The sequence below is a fragment of the Dasypus novemcinctus genome, chromosome 14, assembly GCF_030445035.2.
Source record: "Dasypus novemcinctus isolate mDasNov1 chromosome 14, mDasNov1.1.hap2, whole genome shotgun sequence".
Lineage (NCBI taxonomy): Eukaryota > Metazoa > Chordata > Mammalia > Cingulata > Dasypodidae > Dasypus > Dasypus novemcinctus.
The window spans coordinates 29,258,320-29,280,695 of record NC_080686.1 but is presented as its reverse complement, the minus strand read 5'-3'; the positions used below and the strand labels follow the sequence as shown (position 1 = coordinate 29,280,695).

Genomic DNA, 22,376 nt, shown 5'->3' with positions numbered 1-22,376 from the left:
TCAATGACTGCTAAATATTTTCTGAATAAGAAGTTTCCAGAAGTCAGGACTCATGGTATTAAAAAAGCATTTAAAGGAATAAGGAAAACAGGTTCTCCTTTTCTAATTCAAAACGGAAAATAGAACAGTTTTTTAGGAAGCTAATAATAAATGATTTTTCTTTTTCTTTCTAGCTCTGAAAATATATGTATAGAAATGTCCTATAAAATGATTATATAAACAAGTACTTTAATGTATTTTTTTAAAATCAAACTTTTTAAAAATTTCTTACAAACAGAGGCCCCTCACCACCTGGCATTTCTTAAGACCAACCATGTACCCCCCTTACCAAAGAACAATACCTGGGAACTGCCTGCTCACTTACCCTCTCTCCCACTAAACGCTAAGAAATTAAAATAAATGAACCACAGCTACACACAGCAACATGAATGAAAGTCATAAAAACTATATATAAAGTAATCTCAGAAGAAATTATTCCATTTATGTAAGTTTCAAAACCAAAAAGTTAAACAGTATACAGTTTAGGGATGAATACAAATGTGAAGTCTACTTTTACAAAAAGTTAAGGGACAATAGTTAAAATGGTAAAATTTATTTTATGTGTTGTTTTAGTTTGTTAAAGGCTGTCAATGCAAACTACCAAAAATGGGTTGGCTTTTTACACTATGGATTTATTACGGTAAGAAGTTTACAGTTCCAAGGCTGTGAACTGTGATAGGGTTTTTCTGTCTTGCTGTATCTGCAGGTAATCCTGGAATCCTCTCCCACATAGCAGGGTAAAATAGCAGCTCTCTTCCTCTGTGCTCCTCTCTGTTTATATAGGACTCCAGTAAAAGGATTAAGATTCACCCTGAGCCTCACAATTAAATCAAAAGCCCTTATCTGAAGTGATCTAACCAAAAGTAATTACAATAGGCTTACATGCACAGGAATGGGTTAGCTTAAGAATATAATTTTCTGGGGTCCACAGAAGACTCAAACCTGCACATGTGTATTTTGTCACAATTTAAAAAAAAAAAGTCATGAGAAAATAAACACAAAATTGTGCCGTGCTTACTTAGGGGAATGGTATAATGTGAATTGAATTGTTGAAGGGCATATGGGGAATCTAACAACTTGGTGATATTTTATTTCTTAAATGGGTGGTAGCTACATGGGTATTTGCTTTTCTGCACATGCTATAAATATTCTCTTGTATGTGTTTACTAATGTGTTAAAAAATAAGAGTAAACAGTTTATTAAAAAGTTTAAACAATTCACACATGCTATAAATACTCTCATATATGTGTTTAATAATGTGTAAAAATAAGACTAAACAATTTATAAAAATACTTTTAAAAATTCAAATCTAAATCCCCTATATGCCAACATTAAACCTTTTAGCTTCTAAATGAAAGTGTAAATGCAGATTTTAGTTTAATAAAAAAGCATCTATAAAGCTACATAACAGTCTTCCAAATGCAAGAAACTCAGCGCAGAAAGAAAATAATACTTTTCCGACCAGCTGAAACAAAGCAAGTTCTGCCCATTCTGCCATATGTTGCCCAAGTATAGCTAATTTCAGAAAGTGTATTTAAGAATAACTTTCTGAATAATAAAAACTGGATCTAGTCCTTATTTCCTTTATATTTTTTTTTTATCATTCTCTCATATTAACATTCATACCACTGGAACATCCAGTGAAAGTTTCACAGGAAATAATTTAATAGCAAAGTCAGTAGTCCCTAATGGCAAATTCAGACTTGATGGGTTTCAAATTGATGAGCCCACCAAAAGTAACTCAGACAAACTGATGACAGAACTATGTAGGCAGCTTTCAAAGTTAAAATTGATGACTCTGCTCCTACTTGTCAGGGTAGAGAGTTTATTGATCTCAAAATCAGTGGTGTTAGAACTGTGAGTCAGGGCTGTGCTAGACTGGTCCTATGGGCCCTAGGGAAAGGAGCACAAAGTCAAGTTCAACAGGATCAGGATGCTAATGCTGCTGGCAGCAGGAACAAAGCCGGCCCCACAGGTGGGATGCACCCAGCATATTTACAATGCATTAAATAAAAAGGAAGAATCTATCGAGCATTGACATATTTATAAACTCCCCAAGGTAAAACCTAAGCTTGAGTAGCTTGGTAAATAAATTATTTTTAAAATGTGGAGTTCCCTCCGGCAACTTACTGCTAATTTTATAGGTTGCTAATTCAGCACAGCCAAGATCAATTCTTTTAGAAAGCTCTAAGCATATATAAATTCTACTTCAGTGGCAAGTACTTTTAAATTTACCAACACTATCTTCAAATAAAATTGTCTAAGAATGAGAAGAAAGGATCTATATTATATAACTTCCTAGTGGTAGATTTGACTCAGCAGAACATACTGAACATGTAAGTAGGAGGAAAAGTAGGAGGAAAAGGCACAGTGCAAGATGCTTAACATACCCTAATAAAAAGAACTAACATTCATGGAGCCATGTACGGTGCTAAAGATTTACGTGTATTATCTCCTGTAATCCCAATAAGGAAAATCTTATCTTCATTTTACAGATACAGCAAGTAAAGCATTAAGAAACTTATTCAAATTAACCCAGTTAGTAATAGTGCTAGAATTAAAGTCTAAGCCCATCCAACACTAATGCTTGTTTCTGTCTACCATACCCATGCTTTGCTGCAAAGCACACTGCATTAATCTTGACTTAATAAATCAACGGATTAAAAACAAAACTAAGCTGCCAAGTAGCCAAGACTTTGAAAGACAAGAAGCTTTTCAGATTTACATCAAAATGGCCTACATGTCAAGGAACTTGAAAATGATCACATAACACCATTCTTCCCAAACATGGCAACATATCAGATCTTGGATTCTACCCCTCTTCTACAAGTTTAGCCCTGCACTTTCTGAAACAGATACCCTGTACTGTTTCCTCAAAACATGTTGTGGCGATTTAGACCACTGGAAGATCATCTTTTATATGTACATAATTATGCCATAAGAAATTTTACTGACGTTTACTAAGTTGGGAATTATGAAGATGGAAAACCATGGCCATATGCCCAAAAGAAAAAGAACATTAAAATGAGGTTAAGGAATAAAACAGTTTTTAAACTAAACCTCACATCTTAATATAATAAGAATTAATTTTTCATAAAGCAGGCTTCATATTACAAATCATCTCCTGATGTCATACTCTATAGATATTTGAATTGGCCATGAGAGACCAACAAACACTAGGCAGTCAAAATCTAAAATTACAAGGAAGAGGGAAGCGGATGTGCTCAACTAATAGAGCGTCCGTCTACCATGTGGAGGGTCCAAGGTTCGATCCCCAGGACCTCCTGGTCTGTGGTAAGCTGGCCCATGTGCAGTGCTGCCATATAAAAGGAGTGCCGTGCCACGCCGGGGCACCCCCGTGTAGGGGTGCCCCATGCACAAGGAGTGCGCCCCATAAGGAGAGCCACACTGTGTGAAAAAAGCGCAGCCCACCCAGGTGCTGCACACATGGAGAGCTGATATGGCAAGATGACGCAACAAAAAAGAGATGCAGTTTCCCAGTACCGCCGGATAATGCAAGCAGACGCAGAAGAACGCTAATGGACAAAGAGGGAAACGGACTTGGCCCAGTGGTTAGGGCGTCCGTCCACCACATGGGAGGTCTGCGGTTCAAACCCCGGGCCTCCTTGACCCGTGTGGAGCTGGTCCATGCGCAGTGCTGATGCGCGCAAGGAGTGCCCTGCCACACAGGGGTGTCCCCCGCGTAGGGGAGCCCCACGCGCAAGGAGTGCACCCATAAGGAGAGCTGCCCAGCGCAAAAGAAAGTGCAGCCTGCCCAGGAATGGTGCCGCCCACACTTCCCATGGGACTGACGACAACAGAAGCAGACAAAGAAACAAGACGCAGCAAAAAGACACAGAGAACAGACAACCGGGGGAGAGGAGGGGAATTAAATAAATAAATAAATCTTTTTTTAAAAAAAAATGGACAAAGAGAGCAGACAATGGGGGGAAGGGGAGAGAAAAAAATATAATAAATAAATAAAATTACAAGGAAGAAAACTTTTTTTTAAAATGGGAAACCAGAAGATGTAACTTAAATTTTATGTAGCATTCTTTCTATGTCACTTAATACATAAGGATTTCATCTTCATAAGTGCATTAATCTTAACTGGTTCTCAACAGCCCTGTGTAGGAAAGACACATGCATATTCCCTCCATGTTTGATGATGTATATGGAGAAACTTAGGAAGTGAAAAGTTCAGAAGAGGATTCTGCTTTTAAAATGTTGGCGAAAGATGTTTCTACCCTTTCCTCCTTTGCTCAATACTCGCCTAGAAATAACATGGAAAGCGCAGACTCCATACTATATGAAGACTGAAAGCTGATGGAGAAACAGTGAATAACTAAGCAGAGGGAAAGAGGGGGCAGCTGAAGGGCCTGCACTGTAGCAAGCTGACCTACCCTGCAGAGTCTGGAAAAGGGCCTTGGATTTGGCACATCAGACAAGAAGTGAAAAGGCCTCTTCTCTGGAAGAAGACATTTGCCCCTGGGTAAAACTGATAAGGAAATTTGTAACGTTCCCCATTAAAAAAAGTTGGTTCACCTTTAACAAATCCCACCTGGATACACAGAACTTTTAAACAGCTTTTAATGTATTTTTTTAGTGTCTTACTACTAAAGATGAAGGACAGCCATAATCACCAGGCATTTGAAGAAAACCTGTAACATAAAAGAGCAAAGCAGGGGAAGTGGCTATGGCTCAAGCAACTGAGCTCCCATTTACCAAATGGAGAACCCAGGTTCAATCCCCAAAACCTCCTGGTAAAAAAAGAAAAAAGGTGTCCCAAACCTCACAGAGGCACAGGCCCCCGTGCGATGAATCAACACACCAAAAAGACAATGAGGCAACTAGATGTATTTTTAAAAAGGCAAAAACAAAACACCAATCAAACCAAACTACTTTCTTGAGGAAGGCAGAACAAAAACACCAAGAGATGGAAAAAAGGGGAAAAAACAGATAAGAAACTTAGAGGACCATTCCAAGAGAGCCAACACACAACAAATAGAAGATCTAAGAAGAGAAGACAATGAGAATTAACTTATCAAAGAAATAAGAAGAAAATTTCCAATAAATGAATATAAATTTCAGAATGAAATGGCACATGAGTACCTAGCACAACGGCTGAAGGAAGGCCCTCAAGCAAGGAAAGTCACTGTCTTGGGATAAAGAAGAAAACTGAAAACCTTCCAGAAAGGAAAAAGCAGTGGATATTACCAGACAGTGGAACAATGCCTTTAGAAGTCCGAGGGAAAACAATTTTCACACCGGAGTTTTATAGCCACCCAAACTATCACTCACATGTGAAGGCAGAACACAGGCATTTACAGACAAAAAGATCAATTGGACTTGATCAAAATTAAAAACTTCTATACATCAAAGGACATGTTCATGAAAGGGAAAAGACAACCTATAGAACAAGAGAAGATATTTGCAAATCATATGTCTAATAAGGGTTTAATATCCAGAACATCCACAACTCAATGACAAAAATACAAACAACCTTATTAAAAAATGAGCAAAGGACTTGAATAGACATTTTTCAAAGAATATACACAAAAGGACAATAAGCACATGAAAAGATAATGAACATCAAGAGTCATTAGGCAAATGTAAATGAAAATCATGAGATCCCACTTCATATCTACTAGAATGGCTATTATTTAAAATTAAAAAAAAAAAAACACATGAGAATAACAAGTGTTAGAGAGGAGGTGGAGAAACTAATTCTCATGCATTGCTGGTGGGAATGTAAAATGGTGCAGCTGCCATGGAAAAGTTAGGTAGTTTCTCTGAAAGTTAGACTCTGAGAAAACAGCAAACAAGTCCCTGATAGGTGAGAGAGATATCCTTTCTCTTCTTTCATGACTTTCACAAAGCCCCCTTGTCTCCTGAGATCCAGCCTCAAAGAAACTTGCGTCACTGTCCTGAGCATACTGGCTGTCTTGACACTAGGCTTTTGCACTTGCTGTCTCTACAATCTGTAAGTGTTGCTCTTCAATTGATATCAAATTAGATGTCATTGACCTGTGAAGCTTTCCTTAATTTCACAGCACTTTTCACCTTGGGTTTTAATTGTCTTTGCAATGAGACCATAATTTCCATGAGGGCAGGGATTGTGCTGATTTATATTATCACTGAAGCTCCATCCTCTGGTAAAGTGCCAAGCCCATAGTAGGCACTCAATAAATATTTGGGGAATACAAAGTTTTTGTTTAATGCACCAATATATAATTCTAAAGTCTACACTGTAATGCTAAAGCCTAGATTTGAAACGGTAAAATCTGCTCCAAGTAAGAACAACCAACCCACACTTCCTCACTACTCTCTTTGCTGCCCCAAATTAGGTTGATTTGGTAAAGTGGGGCAAGCAGTTTGTACTGGATTGAATAAAGAGCTATTGTAGGTTAAGACAGGTAGGCATGCGATTAAAACAGGGCTTTAAGAGGATTAGCCTCTTCTGGTATGCAGGATGGAATGGGAGAGAATGTTGCTCCATTTTTTTTTCAGGCTATTTTTTTAAGACAAGAGCTTATGACCATCCTAACACGAGCAATCAACCACAAAGGCTGAATTTGCATGGATAGAGTTTTTAGTCTTCACTAAATCAACAAGCATATTCTGAGGTTCTACTATGTTCTACAAACTGACCTATGCTATAATCAAATAACTTCATATACTATAACTTGCCATTTAATGAAATGGATAAAAATTATTGAGGGCTGAGTCACATTTATGCCTACATTCTGGTACAAAAGGGAGGCCTAGTCCTTATATGCTTCAACTTAATATTAATATTAATGTTAATGACTCAACTGAATATTATTTTCATAGCACTAAATCACATTTTCACTTATCCTTTTCTTGCTTTGTTAGTACTCCCGTATAAATAGATAATTTTAGTGACAACTATGACTCCCACCTTCGGAAATAAGCAGAAACCCTGTTAAAGGTGTCTCGGGGAGCCCAAGATTTCCCCATGGACTGCAAGAGTATGGAGAAAGACATCAAAGAATGTAATTCCAGTATTTAAGGAAAGAGAGATCCAGAGGTTTCTGTGGAAGCACAGGGGAAAGGTATGTGGCTCAGTTTGGAGAGGCAGTGTAGAGAAGAAAAGGAAGTTGAGGGAAGATGTCTTAGAGAAGGTGGCTTTTGAAGTAATTACTGTTGGGAACAGAAAATGTGAACCTGGGAATGACAGTAGATAAGGAGAGATCAGAGCTCACAAGGAGCCCCACAGGCTGTGAAAAAGTCCTTGGACCTGAAGTGTGGGCAATGAGGAACCTTTGCAGGCATTTATACCCAGGAATGACAATGGTCCTAACTGCATTTTAGATCACTTTGAAAGCAGTATGAAAGATGGATGGGGGAATAGAGATTGGAGTAGAGAAATAACTTAAGAGGGGACCACTGAATGAGGCAGGAGATGACAAGGGCCTCAAAGATCATAGTAGAAATGAAACAGGCAGGACAGACTAGAGAAATATTTAGGAAGTAAAACCCAGAGAACTTTGTGAATGACAGGATGCAGACAATAAGGGAGGGAAAGGGGTTTAGGATGCCTCTCAGGTTTCTGGGTGGATGGTGATCCCAAAAGTTGAAAAGTGACTGTAAAAAGAAGACTAGACTGGGGCAGGGCACCAGGAGGGGGTAGAGATAATACATTTTGTTTTATACATGGTGAATCTAAACTTACTGTGGGATAGCACCATATAAAGCTAGTTATCTAGTAGTAGGGAATTGGACATATCTGTCTAAAGATCAAAGAATAAAGGGGAGGGTAGGAGTCATGGATCTGAAAGTCATTCACACAAGATAGATGTAAAACCATAAAGAGTAGCTTTAATCAACCACAGAGAGCTAGTGTAGACCAAAAGAAGCAAGAAGTTGAAGTCAGACACCTGGGGGGGGGGTTATCATCCAAATACTTAAGTCAAGAGCCATCTCCAAAGAATTCCTTTTTTTTTTAGGTACCAGGGGCCAGGGATTGAACACAGGACCTTGTATGTGGGAAGCCAGGGCTCAACCACTGAGCCACGTCGACTCCCCTGAGGTGGGTTGGTTTTTATGTTTGTTTTGTTTGTTGTTTGTTTCCATTTTCTTTAGGAGGCACCAGGAACAATCCCAGGACTGCCCATGTGGGAAACAGGCGCTCAAACTCTTGAGCCACATCCGTTCTTCAGAACCTTGTTTTGCTATTCTCCAGAACTCCTTCCTCCACAGCCTCTTAGAACTTAATGAATAAAGTTGTGCTATATGTCTTCCTTTGAAGTAATTAACAAGTGCACAAGGTTAACATTTACTCCATTAAGGATATTATTAATTACCTAAATTTTCTGAGTATTTACTAGTCACAAGTGCTGTGATAAGGGTTTAGTGCTTGACGTATATTTTAAAATTTAATCTTAATAACAACCCTATGAGATAAGTCCCTATTCTACAGAAGAAGAAACAATTTTATAAATGGATGAACCACCATACAATGAACAAAACACCATTTGATGGACAAACCACCATATTTGTTCAGTATAAGCTCTCGTCACCAGATCTGAAAAGAGATAATTAAATATTTCTATGTTCAATAATGCTTGTCAATGACATTCATTCCATTTGAGACCACCTTATAACATATCCACTGTAAGGGAAGTATTTTGTTTTTACATATGATCATATTGAAGTATGGATAAAAGTTCTAGTAAATGTTATAGCCCGAAGATTTATTCTGCTTTAATCACAGAGAAAAACATCAGAACTGAAACCGATGTGGTAAACTTTAATCACAGCCATTAAAATAAAGTAAATGGCTTTTCTACAGGTACAGTGATGTTCACAATAGCATTATTCACAATTACCAAAAGGTGGAAACAACTGTCCATCAACAGATGAAGGGAAAAACAAAATGTGGTATATCTATACAATGGAATACTATCTGGCCATAACAAGGAATGTAGTTCTGATGTTACAACACGGATGAACCTTGAGAATAGTAAGCTGAATGAAATAAGCCAAGCACTAAAGGACCAATATTATATGATTCCATGTCTATGAAACATCAAATACAGATAAATTCATACTGACACCAAAGTTGGTTAGAGGTTACCAGGATCTGAGTAGGAGTAATAGGGAGTTTCAGTATTTGCTTTATGGGCACAGAATTTCTATTTTGGGTGATGAAAAGTTTTGGTAATGGATGGTATGGTGGTTTGAGGCTGTATGAACCCCAGAAAAACATGTTCTTACTTAAAACTATTCCACTCCTGTGTGTGTGTGAAACCAATGTTAGTAGGACTACTTGATGAGGGTATTTCAGTTAATGTGTGACCCATCTCCATTAGGATGCATCTTAATCCTATTACTGGTGTCCTTTATAAGAGAATGAAATCCAAACAGAAAGAGAGTAAGAGTCGTGGAAACAAGAAGCTTCAATCAACGAACCCCACAAGAGAAGGGAGAGACCAGCTGAAGCCACCATGTGCCTTGCCATGTAATAGAGAAGCCAAAGATCACCGGCAGCCAGCTGTCAGGAAGAAAGCACCATCTTGATGATGCCTTGATGTGGACATTTTCCTGGCCTAAAAACCGTGAGCAAGTAAATTGTAATTGTTTAACCCAATCCATTTCATGGTACTTGCTTTAAGTAGCATAAAAAACTGAAATAGATGGTGTTAATGGAAGCACATTGTTAATGTAATTAATGTCATTGAACTGCACAATTAAAAATGGTTGAAATGCCAAATTTTATGTTATATATATTATATATATAGGTTACCACAATTTTTAAAATAAAAAAAATTAAGCATATAGCTATTCAGGTATATAAATGGGAAAATGTTTCTTGCATTTTTCCCTATACAGTAAGTCTAAAAGTCTTCGTAATACTGTCTACTAGGAGAGGATTAGAGCAGGAGGAATCTAGAAAGACTTAAGAGCAAACACTTACCACAGTGGTATAGCACTTACCAGAACTATGCAGCCTTCAACACAGTCACTTACCCAGAAACCTCCTTCAGGTGATGCCAGTTTTAAATTTCAGTGATTTCAAGTGCACGGGAGAAGCACTGCATTGAACACATATACCCTCTCTTTCATTAAGGATTTGGGAAATTCTTTTAAAGAGAACTATATGCCTGAGAGACTGTTCTACTTCTGCACATACTTACACAATAAACCATAATGACTCATAACTGCCATCCATTACCTAAGTTAGTGTTTCACAACTTGTTTTCCACTTTTCCTTTCCTTTAAAACTAAACAACGTATATAGAATTATGATAAAAGAACTTTTTTAATAGAGTTTTAAATTAAAAACAAAACACAGCACAACAACAGTATATTTGCATGGTTTGCCTTCTGGTTTTCCCAGAAAACTTCAAATAGACATATAAAGTGGATTCTTTTAATAGAAGTGGAAAAAGTGGAAAATTCTTTTTTTTTTTTTTTTTTGTCTCACAATTTCAACCATATTTAAACAAGGTATACAACATAAGATCCTATACAGCATTTTAAGCCAAGCACTGATTTGCTTTAAAAACAAAGACTGGCCATCCATTCTGATCTATTCTCTTATCAGTCACACCACATAGCAATGTATCACAATGGTAAAAATGCTCCCAAAATCTACATTAATTTTTTTTAATTTAATGTGGTAATATTTATATAATTCAAAATATCATTAATTTTTTACTATCAACCACACAGATCTAGAAGGCGAAGATAACAAAAAACAGCTATAGTTTAACAGCTTTGCATGTTTCCAACCTGTGTTTCACTTTGATTTCTGCAGTGAGTTGCACCAGTACATTTTAGAACTTTTGCAAATTAAGTTAGCAGTACTTGTTCACCTCAATTCATCTCTGGTGAATGGCTATGTGGAATTCTAAATGCCAATACAACTACATCACTGTTCTCTGATTAGTGTAGCATAATTCTTGGATTCATGGCAATGCCAGGCTAAATGACACTGTAAAGAAACCCTTTGTTTTCAAATAAATCAGTGCTTGGTTTTAAATAATTCTATGAAGAGTCTTATTCATGCAGTGTACCCTAGTTAAAACTATTGAACTTGAAAACAACAACAAAAAACTTCTACCTCTATTAAAAGAATAATCTTTATTTAAAGATTTTTTTCTATATGGATTTAATAGAACCATAAAATTTGAGGTGGAAAAAATACTCAACATTTTACAGTAAAAAAAAAATAAAGACCCTTGCTAAAGGTCACTTAACAAGTTAGTGACAGATCCAACACTAGAACCTAGGAATTACAAAATCCCTAACCAAGGCTATTAAATATTACAGAACATCATGGATGGGTTAGCACCAACCAACATTTAGCAAATGCCTACCTTGTGCATGTCACTAGGCTAGGAATTCACATCCATCATCTCTTTCCTAAGTTGGGTTCTTAAAATTAGAAAAGACTTAAAAAAGCAATCCCATTCATTTCTTTGGGCATTCAGAGTTGCTAACAGGGAACAAGGACAGATGACCTAAACTGGAAGAGATAATTCAATGACTATAATAATGATACTACACAGGATGTGTACCAACAATACAGTTAAGTCTTAGAATTTTCCCTACCAGAAGTAGAAATAGATTTAGAAGACCCAGGAATGCATTTCTGAGTATCAGCCTCTTTATCAAGGATCTGTAAAGACTTCTGAAAGTCTGCCTCCTCCTTCATCCACTTCTAGACATTCTTCCATTACCACTTGCTTGCCTGATTCTTCTGGAGCATCTGTTTATTCTTTAATCTATGCTTTTTCCTGAATTGCTGTCCCTTCTGATAATCTATCAATGATGCAACCTTTTCAGCTATACTTGGCATACATGCATCATAGAATTTCTCCTTCATATTCTGACCCGTATCATTTATCTGCCTAAGTCAAATGGACTTCCAAATATGGTTGCTGTCATACAATAGGAGTCAGTAAGTGAAAGCACTGTAACTATAAACACAGTTTTTAAAAAAATGTTAAAATGTGGGCAATATGGATATTTGATTTTTATAATTTCAAAAATATTTTTTTAAATGCAGAATAATGTTTTATGTGTTGTAAGTTAAAATCAGATTATACTGTCCTCATAAACACATGTTCCATGGTACTAAAATGCTCGAGTATTTTTGGTTGGTGATAATAATTTATTGATATTTATATGTGGATACATTTTAAATTGCCTCTATAAACTGGATGTTACATGGTTCTTTCTACCACTGTAAATTTTTATATGTGTATTTCATAGAATCCTTATAGGTACAGATCAAAAATATCATTATGAAAAAATATAAAAGAAATCTTAACCATTTACCAAATATAGCTAGCATGAAGATGCTACACTATTGTTATGTTTTTTGAAGATTTAACCACGTGTTAACAAATAAACTTTCAATTCCTAACAAATAAGTTGATCAATATAGGAATGTTAATTTATTTGAGATGGGTGTGAACAGTGTTATGAAAAAAAAATTCCAGAGCATTAAACTAGCAAATCTTAGAACAGATACAAAAGATATTTAAGCCTGAGAAAATAAAACTAAACTTAGGGAAACGGACTTGGCCCAGTGGTTAGGGCATCCGTCTACCACATGGGAGGTCCAAGGTTCAAACCCCGGGCCTCCTTGACCCGTGTGGAGCTGGCCCATGCGCAGTGCTGATGCGTGTAAGGAGTGCCCTACCACGCAGGGGTGTCCCCCCCGTAGGGGAGCCCCACGCGCAAGGAGTGTGCCCCGTAAGGAGAGCCCCCAGCGCAAAAGAAGGTGCAGCCTGCCGGGGAATGGCGCCACCCACACTTCCCGTGCCGCTGACAACAACAGAAGTGGACAAAGAAACAAGACGCAGCAAATAGACACAGAGAACAGACAACGGGGGGGCGGGGATAAATAAATAAATAAATCTTAAAAAAAAAAAAACAACTAAACTTAAATTACATTTAAATTTTCACTATTTTTTATTGTGGAAAATATATATATAAAATTTGCCATTTTAACTATTTATTTTCGTTTTACTTTTTTTTTGAGGTACCAGGGCTGGGACTGAACCTGGGACTTCGTATGTGAGGAGCCAGCGCTCAACCACTGAGCCACATCAGCTCCCCTGAGTGAGTTTCTTTATTTGTTTGTTTATTAATTAGGAGGCTTGGGGAATCCGGACCTCTCATATAGGAAGCAAGCGCTCAACTGCTTGAGCCACATCCACTCCCAATTTTAACTATTTTTAAGTGTATAATGCAGTGGCATTAACTACATCACAATGTTGGGCAACTACCACCATTATCTATTTCCAAAACCCTTCATACCCCTCAAACAGAAACTCTGTACCTATTAGCAATAACTCCCCATTCCTCTTTCCTCTCAGCCCCTGGTAACCCTTAATTTGCTTTCAGGCTATGAATTTCCCTATTTCAGCTATCTCATATAAGTGGAATCTTACAGTACTTGTCCCTTTGTTTCTGGCTTATTTCACTTAGCATAATGTTTCCCAGGTTCATCCCTGTTGAAATACACATGAGAATGTCATTCCTCTTTTTTTTTTTAATTAGAGAAGTTGTTGTTTTACAGAAAAATCATGCAGAAAGTATAAAATCTCCATATACCACCCCCCACAGTATTCACTATAATGCAAAGTGTTACTTTGCGTTAGTGTGATACCTTTGCTATAACTGATGAAAAGATTTATTATAATTATACAATAACTACAGTCCATAGTTTACATTAGGGCTCACTGTTCCTGTTACAGTTACGATGTTTTATTTTATTCTGAAAACATAAATACAACATAAAATTTCTCATTTTAACCACTTTCAGGTATTCAATTTAGTAGTGTTAATTACATTCACAATGTTGTACTACCATCACCACCAGCCATTACCAAAACTTTCCATCACTCTAAACAGAAACTCTATATGAATTAAGTATTCACTTCTTATTTTCCACCTTCACCCCAGGACCTGGTAACCTCTATTTTAGTTCCAACTCTGTAAATTTGCATATTCTAATGATTTCGTATAACTGAGGTCATAAAATACTTGTCCTTGATGTTTGGCTTATTTCAAGGTTCATCCACATCACATGTATCAGAAATTCATTTCTTTTTATGGAAGAATAATATTATATTATATGTGTATACCAGATTTTATTTATCCATTCATCTGCTGATGGACACTTCTGTTGCTTCTATCTGTTGGCATTTGTGAATAATGCCACTATGAACATTGGTGAGCAAATATCTGTTCGAATTCTTGCTTTCAGTTATTTGGATTATATATCTAGGTGTGCAATTGCAGGTTCCTATGGTAATTCTTTAACTTTTTGAGAAGCTGCCAAATGGTTTTCCACAGCAGCTATACCATTTTACATTCCTACCAGCAATGTATGAAAGTTCCAATTTTTCCACATCCTGCCAACATTTGTTATTTTCTATCTCTTTAATTACAGTAATTCTAGGGGGTGTGAAGTGGTAAATCATTCTGGTTTTTTTTTTTTTTCTTTTAAGGAGATACTGGGGATTGAACTTGCAATCTCATACATGGAAAGCAGGCACCCAACCACTGAGCTATATTTGCTCCATTATGGTTTTTATTGGTTACATTTAAATTTTAATATTCAAAAGTAATGAAAGTAAATAGTTTTCTAATTTAAACAAAATTAATAGTCCACTATTTAAACAAAACAAGTTTGCACTTTTATCATTTAGCTTGATAGTAAATTTTCATATTTATATTTCTATAAATCATTAAAATAATGCTTTAAGAGTACTCAGGGGAACAACCAGGGGAAAGATCAAAAAGGAAAGAAAGGATATACACAATGCTATAAACCAACTAGCCCTAACAGACATCTATAGAACAGTCCACTAACAGCAGCAGAATATATTCTTCTCAAGTACACATGAAACATTCTTTAGGACAGGCCACAAAAAGGCCTTAAAGAAAAATTAAAACAAAATTACAAAAATAAATTTAATTCTTATTATATTTAGAAGGACTGAAAATATGCAAAGTATGTTCTCAGACCAAATGGAATTAAATTAGAAATCAATAACAAAAAGAAATTTGGGAAATTCATTAATATGTGAAAATTAAACAACACATTCCTAAATAGTCAATGGGTCAAAGAAAAACTTACAAGGGAAATTAGAAAATACTTGCAGTGCTACTGGGAAGATGTCAGATTAGAGAGATGGAGGACTCACTTCTCTCCAAGAAAAATAGCTACAGGAAAGGCAGAAATGGCTTGGAAAAAAATGTTCTAGGGTTTAGGAAAACAGGGGAAGGCTGGACGCCACTCAGAAGAAAGAGGGGCACAAGGAAAAGAATCTCAATGAAAAGACTATGAGTAGAGCTTGCAGCTGCAGCTACTGGCACCCTTTCCCCCTACCCTTGGAGCAGACAGCTTTGAGTTTTCCAGCCTCTAGCTGGTGGCTATGGACAGGTGGAAGAGGGGAAGCAGGGATCCACCTCCTCGGGAAATGGGATAGAGAGAGAGACACAGCATAAGGATGATTCAGCTTTTGGTCTATGAATTTGGTCTACTGAGTCCCATAGCCCTTTCAGGCCAGGTGGGACCACACCATTGTTTGCCTTGGGAGTCTGCATGGTACTAAAGAGATCTGATCCTCTCAGTCACCCTATATACTAACCAGGACTGGTTTTTGAGGATGCAGAGGGGAGTGGAATTATTTCTTACATGGGAAAAGGGAAGTGGCTTTTGGCAAAGGTTGGAGAACAGCCTTGGAGAAAGTTTTATTTATAAGGCTCTGCATAGCCCTCAGGCAAGATCCTCTGCCACATTCTTGCTGTAGGTGTTGCAGAAAACACACTCCAACCAGGGTTTGTATTGAGAGGGCTCCAGAGAGTGCCATCTGCTGCCAGACCAAGGAAGTTCATGTGAGGATATTTAAATAAGTAAGAGAAGTCTTTTTCCAGTCTTTATAGTCTCTCTCCCTAAGGCCCTTGGAAGTGGATCTGCAACCCATTATTAGGTCCAGGGCCAAAATTTGAGCAACTAAAAGGTACAATCCTAACGACACAGAAGAGGTTGAAACAAGAATCAAAGAATAGCAGTAACACACAGCTTCCCACCATTAAATCCCTATGCAAGAGAGAGAAATTGAACATCAGAGTAAACCATCATAATCAGATGCCTAGACATCAGCAAAAAATTACAAGCCATACTAAGAAAATGGAAGAAATGGCGCAAGCAAAGGAATATATCAAAGCCCCAGATGAGACACAGGATTTGAGACAACTAATCAAAGAGACTCATACAAATTTCCCAAATCAAATTAATGAGTTAAAATACAATATGGCTAGATATAAAGGACATCAAGAAGATACTAGGCAATCACAAAGAAGAATTTTAAAACCTGAATAGAAAAATAATAGCTCATGGGAATGAAAGACACAATAGGTACAATCAAAAACGTATTAGAGGGAAGCGGATGTGGCTCAAACAATTGGGCTCCCATATACCGTATGGGAGGCCCTGGGTTCGCTTTCCAGGGCCTCCTTGTGAAGGCAAGTTGGCCCGCACACGCAGAGAGCTGACAGCCCACGCCCGTGGAGAGCTGGCACAGCAAGATGACACAACAAAGGGAGAAAAGCAGACACAGAAAGCAGACAGCAAGCAAGCGTCAGGAGGGTGGGGAATAAATTTTAAAAATAAATAAATAAATCTTTTAAAAAAAATATTAGAAGCATACAACAGGAGACTCGAAATGATAGAAGAAAGAATAAGTGATGCAGAAGACAAAACAGCTGAAGTGGGCGCAAGAACAGAGAGAGAAAAAAATGGAAAAAATTGAGCAGGGGCTCAGGGAGTAGAATGACAACATGAAGCACAATAACATACAAGTCATGGAAGTTCCAGAAGGAGAAGAAAGAGAAAGGGGGCAGAAAGAGTATTTGTGGAAATAATGGCTGAAAATTTCCCAACTCTCTACTTACAAGTCCAAGAAGCACAGCGTACCCCAAAAGAATAAATCCTAATAGACCTACTGCAAGACACATACTAATCAGAATGTTAAATGTCAATGAAGGGAAGCAGATGTAGCTCAAGCAATTGGGCTCCCACTACCATATGGGAGGTCCCGGGTTCAGTTCCCAGGGCCTCCTGGTGAAGGCGAGCTGGTCCACACACCCTGCTGGCCCATGCAGAGAGCTGATGTAACAAGATGACACAACAAAAAAGAGACACAGAGGAAAGACAATGAGAGATACAACAAACTAGGGAGCTGATGTGGCTCAAGCAATTGAGTGCCTCTCTCCCAAGTCACAAGGTCTCAGGATCGGTTCCTGGTGCCTCCTAAAAGAAGACGAGAAGAGAAAACAAGCAGACACAGAAGAACGTACAGTGAATCGACACAGAGGGCAGAGAGCCAGCTCAAGGGGCAAGGGTGGGGGGGGACATAAATAAATAAAATAAATCTTTAAAAAAAGTCAATGATAAACAGAAAATTCTGAGAACAGCAAGGGAGAAGCAAACTATCACATACAAGGGACACCCATTAAGACTTAGTATGGATTTCTCACCAGAAACCATGGAGGTGAAAAAACAGTGTATGATAAAATTAGGACACTGAAAAAGAAAAATTGCCAGCCAAGAATTCTTTTTTTTTAAAGATTTATTTATTTATTTAATCCTCCCCCCCTCCCCTGGTTGTCTGTTCTTGGTATCTATTTGCTGCGTCTTGTTTCTTTGTCCGCTTCTGTTGTCGTCAGCGGCACGGGAAGTGTGGGCGGTGCCATTCCTGGGCAGGCTACTCTTTCTTTTCACGCTGGGCGGCTTTCCTCACGGGCGCACTCCTTGCGCGTGGGGCTCCCCCACGCGGGGGACACCCTTGCGTGGCACGGCACTCCTTGCGCGCATCAGCGCTGCACATGGCCAGCTCCACACGGGTCAAGGAGGCCCGGGGTTTGAACCGCGGACCTCCCATATGGTAGACGGACGCCCTAACCACTGGGCCAAAGTCCGTTTCCCAAGAATTCTTTATCTAGCAAAACTGCCCTTCAAACATGAAGGTGAGTTAAAAAATAGTCAAACAGAAACTAAGAGAATTCATAAAAAAGAATCTGCCACTCAGGAAGCATTAAAGGGAGACTTACAGCCTGAAAGAAAAGAGAGAAAAGAGAGTCTTGGAGAAAAGTGTAGAAGGCAAGACTAGAAGAAAAGATAACCAAAGGAGTAAAAAGACAAGAAAATAAGATATGACATATGAAAGTCAAAGAATAAAATTGTGGGAGTAAATAATGCATTTAGAGTAATTTCAATGAATGTGAATGGATTAAACTGACCAAATAAAAGATACAGGCTGACAGAATGGGTAAAAAAGACATGAGCGGGAGCAGATGTGGCTCAAGTGGTTGAGCGTCTGCTTCCCACATGGGTTGTCCCAGGTTTGGTTCCTGGTGCCTCCTAAAGACAAAAACAAAAAAAAAAAAAAAAAAACAAGCAAACAAACAAAAAAAACAACTCAGGGGAACTGATGTGGCTTAATAGCTTCCCACATACAAGGTTCCAGGTTTAATCCCTGACCCTGGTACCTAAAACAAAACAAAACAAAACAAAAGATATAAGCCACCAATATGCTGCCTACAAGAGACTCACCTTAGACCTGGGATACAAAAAGTGAAAGGTTGGAAAAAGATACTCCATACAAATAGTAACCAAAACAGACCAGGGATAGCTATAGTAATTTCAGGCAAAACAGACTATAAATGCAAAGAAGTTTTAAGAGATACAGAAAGTCATTATATATTAATAAAAGGGACAATCAATATCTATGCACCTAACCAGGTGTCCCAAAACAAATGAGGCAAAATCTGGCAAAACTGAAGGGAGAAACAGACATCTCTATGGCCAAGTGGTTTTCTACAAACCTACCAAAGCCATATTAAGGGGACAAAACAGTCTCTTCAACAAATGGTGCTGGGAGAACTGGATATCCATCACCAAAAGAATTAAAGAGGACCTCTTTCTCACTCCCTAAATAAGAATCAACACAAAATGGATCAAAGATCTAAATACAAAAACCAGGACCATAAAACTACTAGAAGAAAATGTAGGGGAACATCTTAAAGACCTTGTGGTAGGTGGTGGTTCCTTGGATCTTACACCCAAAGCATGAGCAACAAAAGAAAAAATAGATAAATGGGACATCTTCAAAATTAATCGTTTTTTCACCTCAAAGGACTTTGTCAAAAGGGTGAAAAGGCAGCCAACTTAATGGTAGAAAATATTTGGAACTTACATATCCGATAAGGGTTTACTATCCATGATATATAGAGATGCTTCAACTCAACACCAAAAAGGCAATGACCCAATAAAAATTGGGCAAAAGATTTGAACAGATATTTGTCCAAAGAAGAAATACAAATGGTTAAAAAAAACACATGAAAAAATGTTCGCCATCACTTCTGATTAGGGAAATACAAATCAAAGCTACAATGAAATATCATTTCATACCTATTAGAATGGCCACTATTAAAAGGCTAACAGAGAAAGGATCAATAAGCTAATGAATGAGTCTTTAATCTTGGTGACAGGTCTTAATCCTCATACAGGGTATGACAAGGCAGCACAGCTTGCTAAGACAGCACACAAAAGTGGATCAACATTGAAGGAAACTGTATTGAGCCTAGCTATCTCATAGAAGAGCAGTTTGATGAGTGGGTGAAACCTAAGGACATGCTGGGTCCAAAGTGAAGTAAACAAGTGTAAAATAAAATAATTGTATAAAATTTAAAAAATAAAAATAAAAAAGAAGACAAAACTACAAGCATTGGAGAGGATATGGAGAGATAAGAATGCATATTCACTGTTGGTGGAAATGTAGAATGGTACAACCACTTTGGAGGACTGTTTGACAGTTTCTGAAGAAGTTGAATATAGGTTTTCCACGTGACCCTGCAATACCACTACTAGGTATATACCCAGAAGAACTGAGAGCAGTACACGAATTTTCATAGTGGCATTACTCACTATTGCCAAAAGGTGTAGGTAACACAAATGTACGTCAATCGACAAATGGATAAATATAACTTGTGGTGTACACACACAATGGAATGTTATGCCATGGTAAGAAGAAACGAAGTCCTGAAGCATACGATAACATGGATGAACCTGGAGGCCATTATGCTGAGTTAAGCAAGACAAATACTGTATGATTGCATTATTATTAACTAAATATATTGTGCAAACGCATGGAGTTAATAATTAGAACATAGGTCACCAGAAAATAGAATGAGGTTCAAGAATGGAAAGCTGAAAGTTAATTTGTGCAGGATTGTTCAAAAAAAAAAAAAAAAAAGGATTGTTAATCTTTGAAAATAAATAGAAAATGTGAAAACACATCATATGTTTGTAACTATAGTACTTTTATATGGCTATGACAGTGGTTGAAAGGGAAAGTCTAAGTCATGTATATTATTAGAAGGAACCTAAAAAATATAATATGGAACAGTAGAGCACAGTGAAACCTCATGTGAGATATGAATATGGGTAAATTGTATATATAAGACTTTTCTTTGAAAATGAACAAATGTATGTTAATGTTACAAGATGTTAATATCAGGCAAAAATACAACCAAAAAAAATAATGGACAGTAGTAAATAGTAACATATTATCTTCCAGTAAGGTTAAAAAAAAAAGGAAATATACTAAGGGAAAGAAACAGGTAATATATATTGCTTGACTCCATTTATGCAAAATATAAACACAAATAAACTAGAGAGATGGAAACAGAGTAACATCTTTGTACAGCAGGGGAAGCATAGACAGATTGAGAGATGGTAAGTTTTTGTTTGTCCGGTTCTGTTTTTTATTATTATTGGAATAATGAAACTGCTCTAATAATGCTTGCATTGAGGAATGCACAACTATGTGATTACACCAAATACCACTGATTGCGTACTTAGGATGAATTCTATGCTTTATGTATCAATAAAATTGATTTGTTTTTAAGAAAAGAAAATGAAAGTACAAAAAAAAAGTATTTGTAGATGAATTAAAACAAAATCACAACATACAAAAGCTTATGGGGGGAACAGATGTAGCTCAAGTACACAAGTTGAGCACCTGCTTCCCACATAAAAAATCCCAGTTTTGATTCCTGGTACCTCCTACAAACAAACGAATGAACAAATAAATGAAAAAAAAACAACAACTCTCATTGGGGAGCAGATGTAGCTCAGTGGTTGAGTGCCTGGTTTCCATATACAAAGTCCTGGGTTCCATCCCCGATACCTTCTGAAAATAAAAGTGAAAATAATAAAACACAAAAAACAACTTATGGGTGTTTAGAGGGATATTTATAGCTGTATATGCCTATATTGAGAAGAAGAAAGAGCAAATTAATAACCTAACCTTTCACCTTAAGAAACTAGAAAAAGAGCAAACTAAATTCGAAGCAAGGGGAAAGAAATAACAATGATTACAGCAAAAATAAATTAAATATAGAATAGAAAAACAACAGAGCAAATCAATGAAACCAAAAGTTTTCTCTGAAAAGATGAAGAAAACTGGCAAACCTTTAGCTAGATTGATCATAAAAAAGACTCAGATTACTAAAACTAAATAGGAGGAAGTGAATTTGGCTCAACTGATAGAGCGTTCACCTACCACATGGGAGGTCCAGGGTTCAAACCCAGGGCTTCCAGACGGATGTGGTGAGCTGGCCCATGCGCAGTGCTGATGCACACAAGGAGTGCCATGCCATGCAGGGGTGTCCCCTGCGTAGGGGAGTCCCACGTGCAAGGAATGTGCCCCATAAGGAGAGCTGCCCCGTGCAAAAAAAGCACAGCCTACCCAGGAGTGGTGCCGTACACACAGAGAGCTGACGCAGCAAGAAGATGCAACCAAAAAGAGATGCAGTTTCCGCATGCCACTGACAAGAATCCAGGCAGACACAGAAGAACACACACAGCAAATGGACACAGAAAGCAGACAAGGGGGAAGGGGAGAGAAGTAAATAAAAAATAAATCTTAAAAAAAAACCAAAAAAACTAAATAGGGACATCGCCATCAACCTTACATAAGTAAAAGAGATTTCAAGGGAATACTATGAATGAGAGTAAAACAACAAATTAGACAACTAGATGAACCTGACAAATTCACAGGAAGACACTACTGGACCAGATTCAGAAAGAAAGAGAATATCTGAATAGACCTATAACAAGTAAAGAGATCAAATTAGAAATAAAAAAAAACAAACACTCACTAAAAAAGGCCTAGCCCAAATGGCTTCCCTCATGAGTCTCTGTCCTCTTGCTGGGTTTGATATAAAATGAGACACAGAGAGAGACACACAGGAAAAAGGAGCTGACATATTTGATTCTGCCA

General features: G+C 37.5%; 1 protein-coding gene across 9 annotated transcripts in view; it reads right to left on the bottom strand.

The window, feature by feature from the left end:
* The window catches only part of SGK3 (serum/glucocorticoid regulated kinase family member 3), a 187,971-nt gene that overhangs the window by 143,349 nt on the left and 22,246 nt on the right, over positions 1-22,376 (bottom strand). The window lies entirely within an intron of this gene.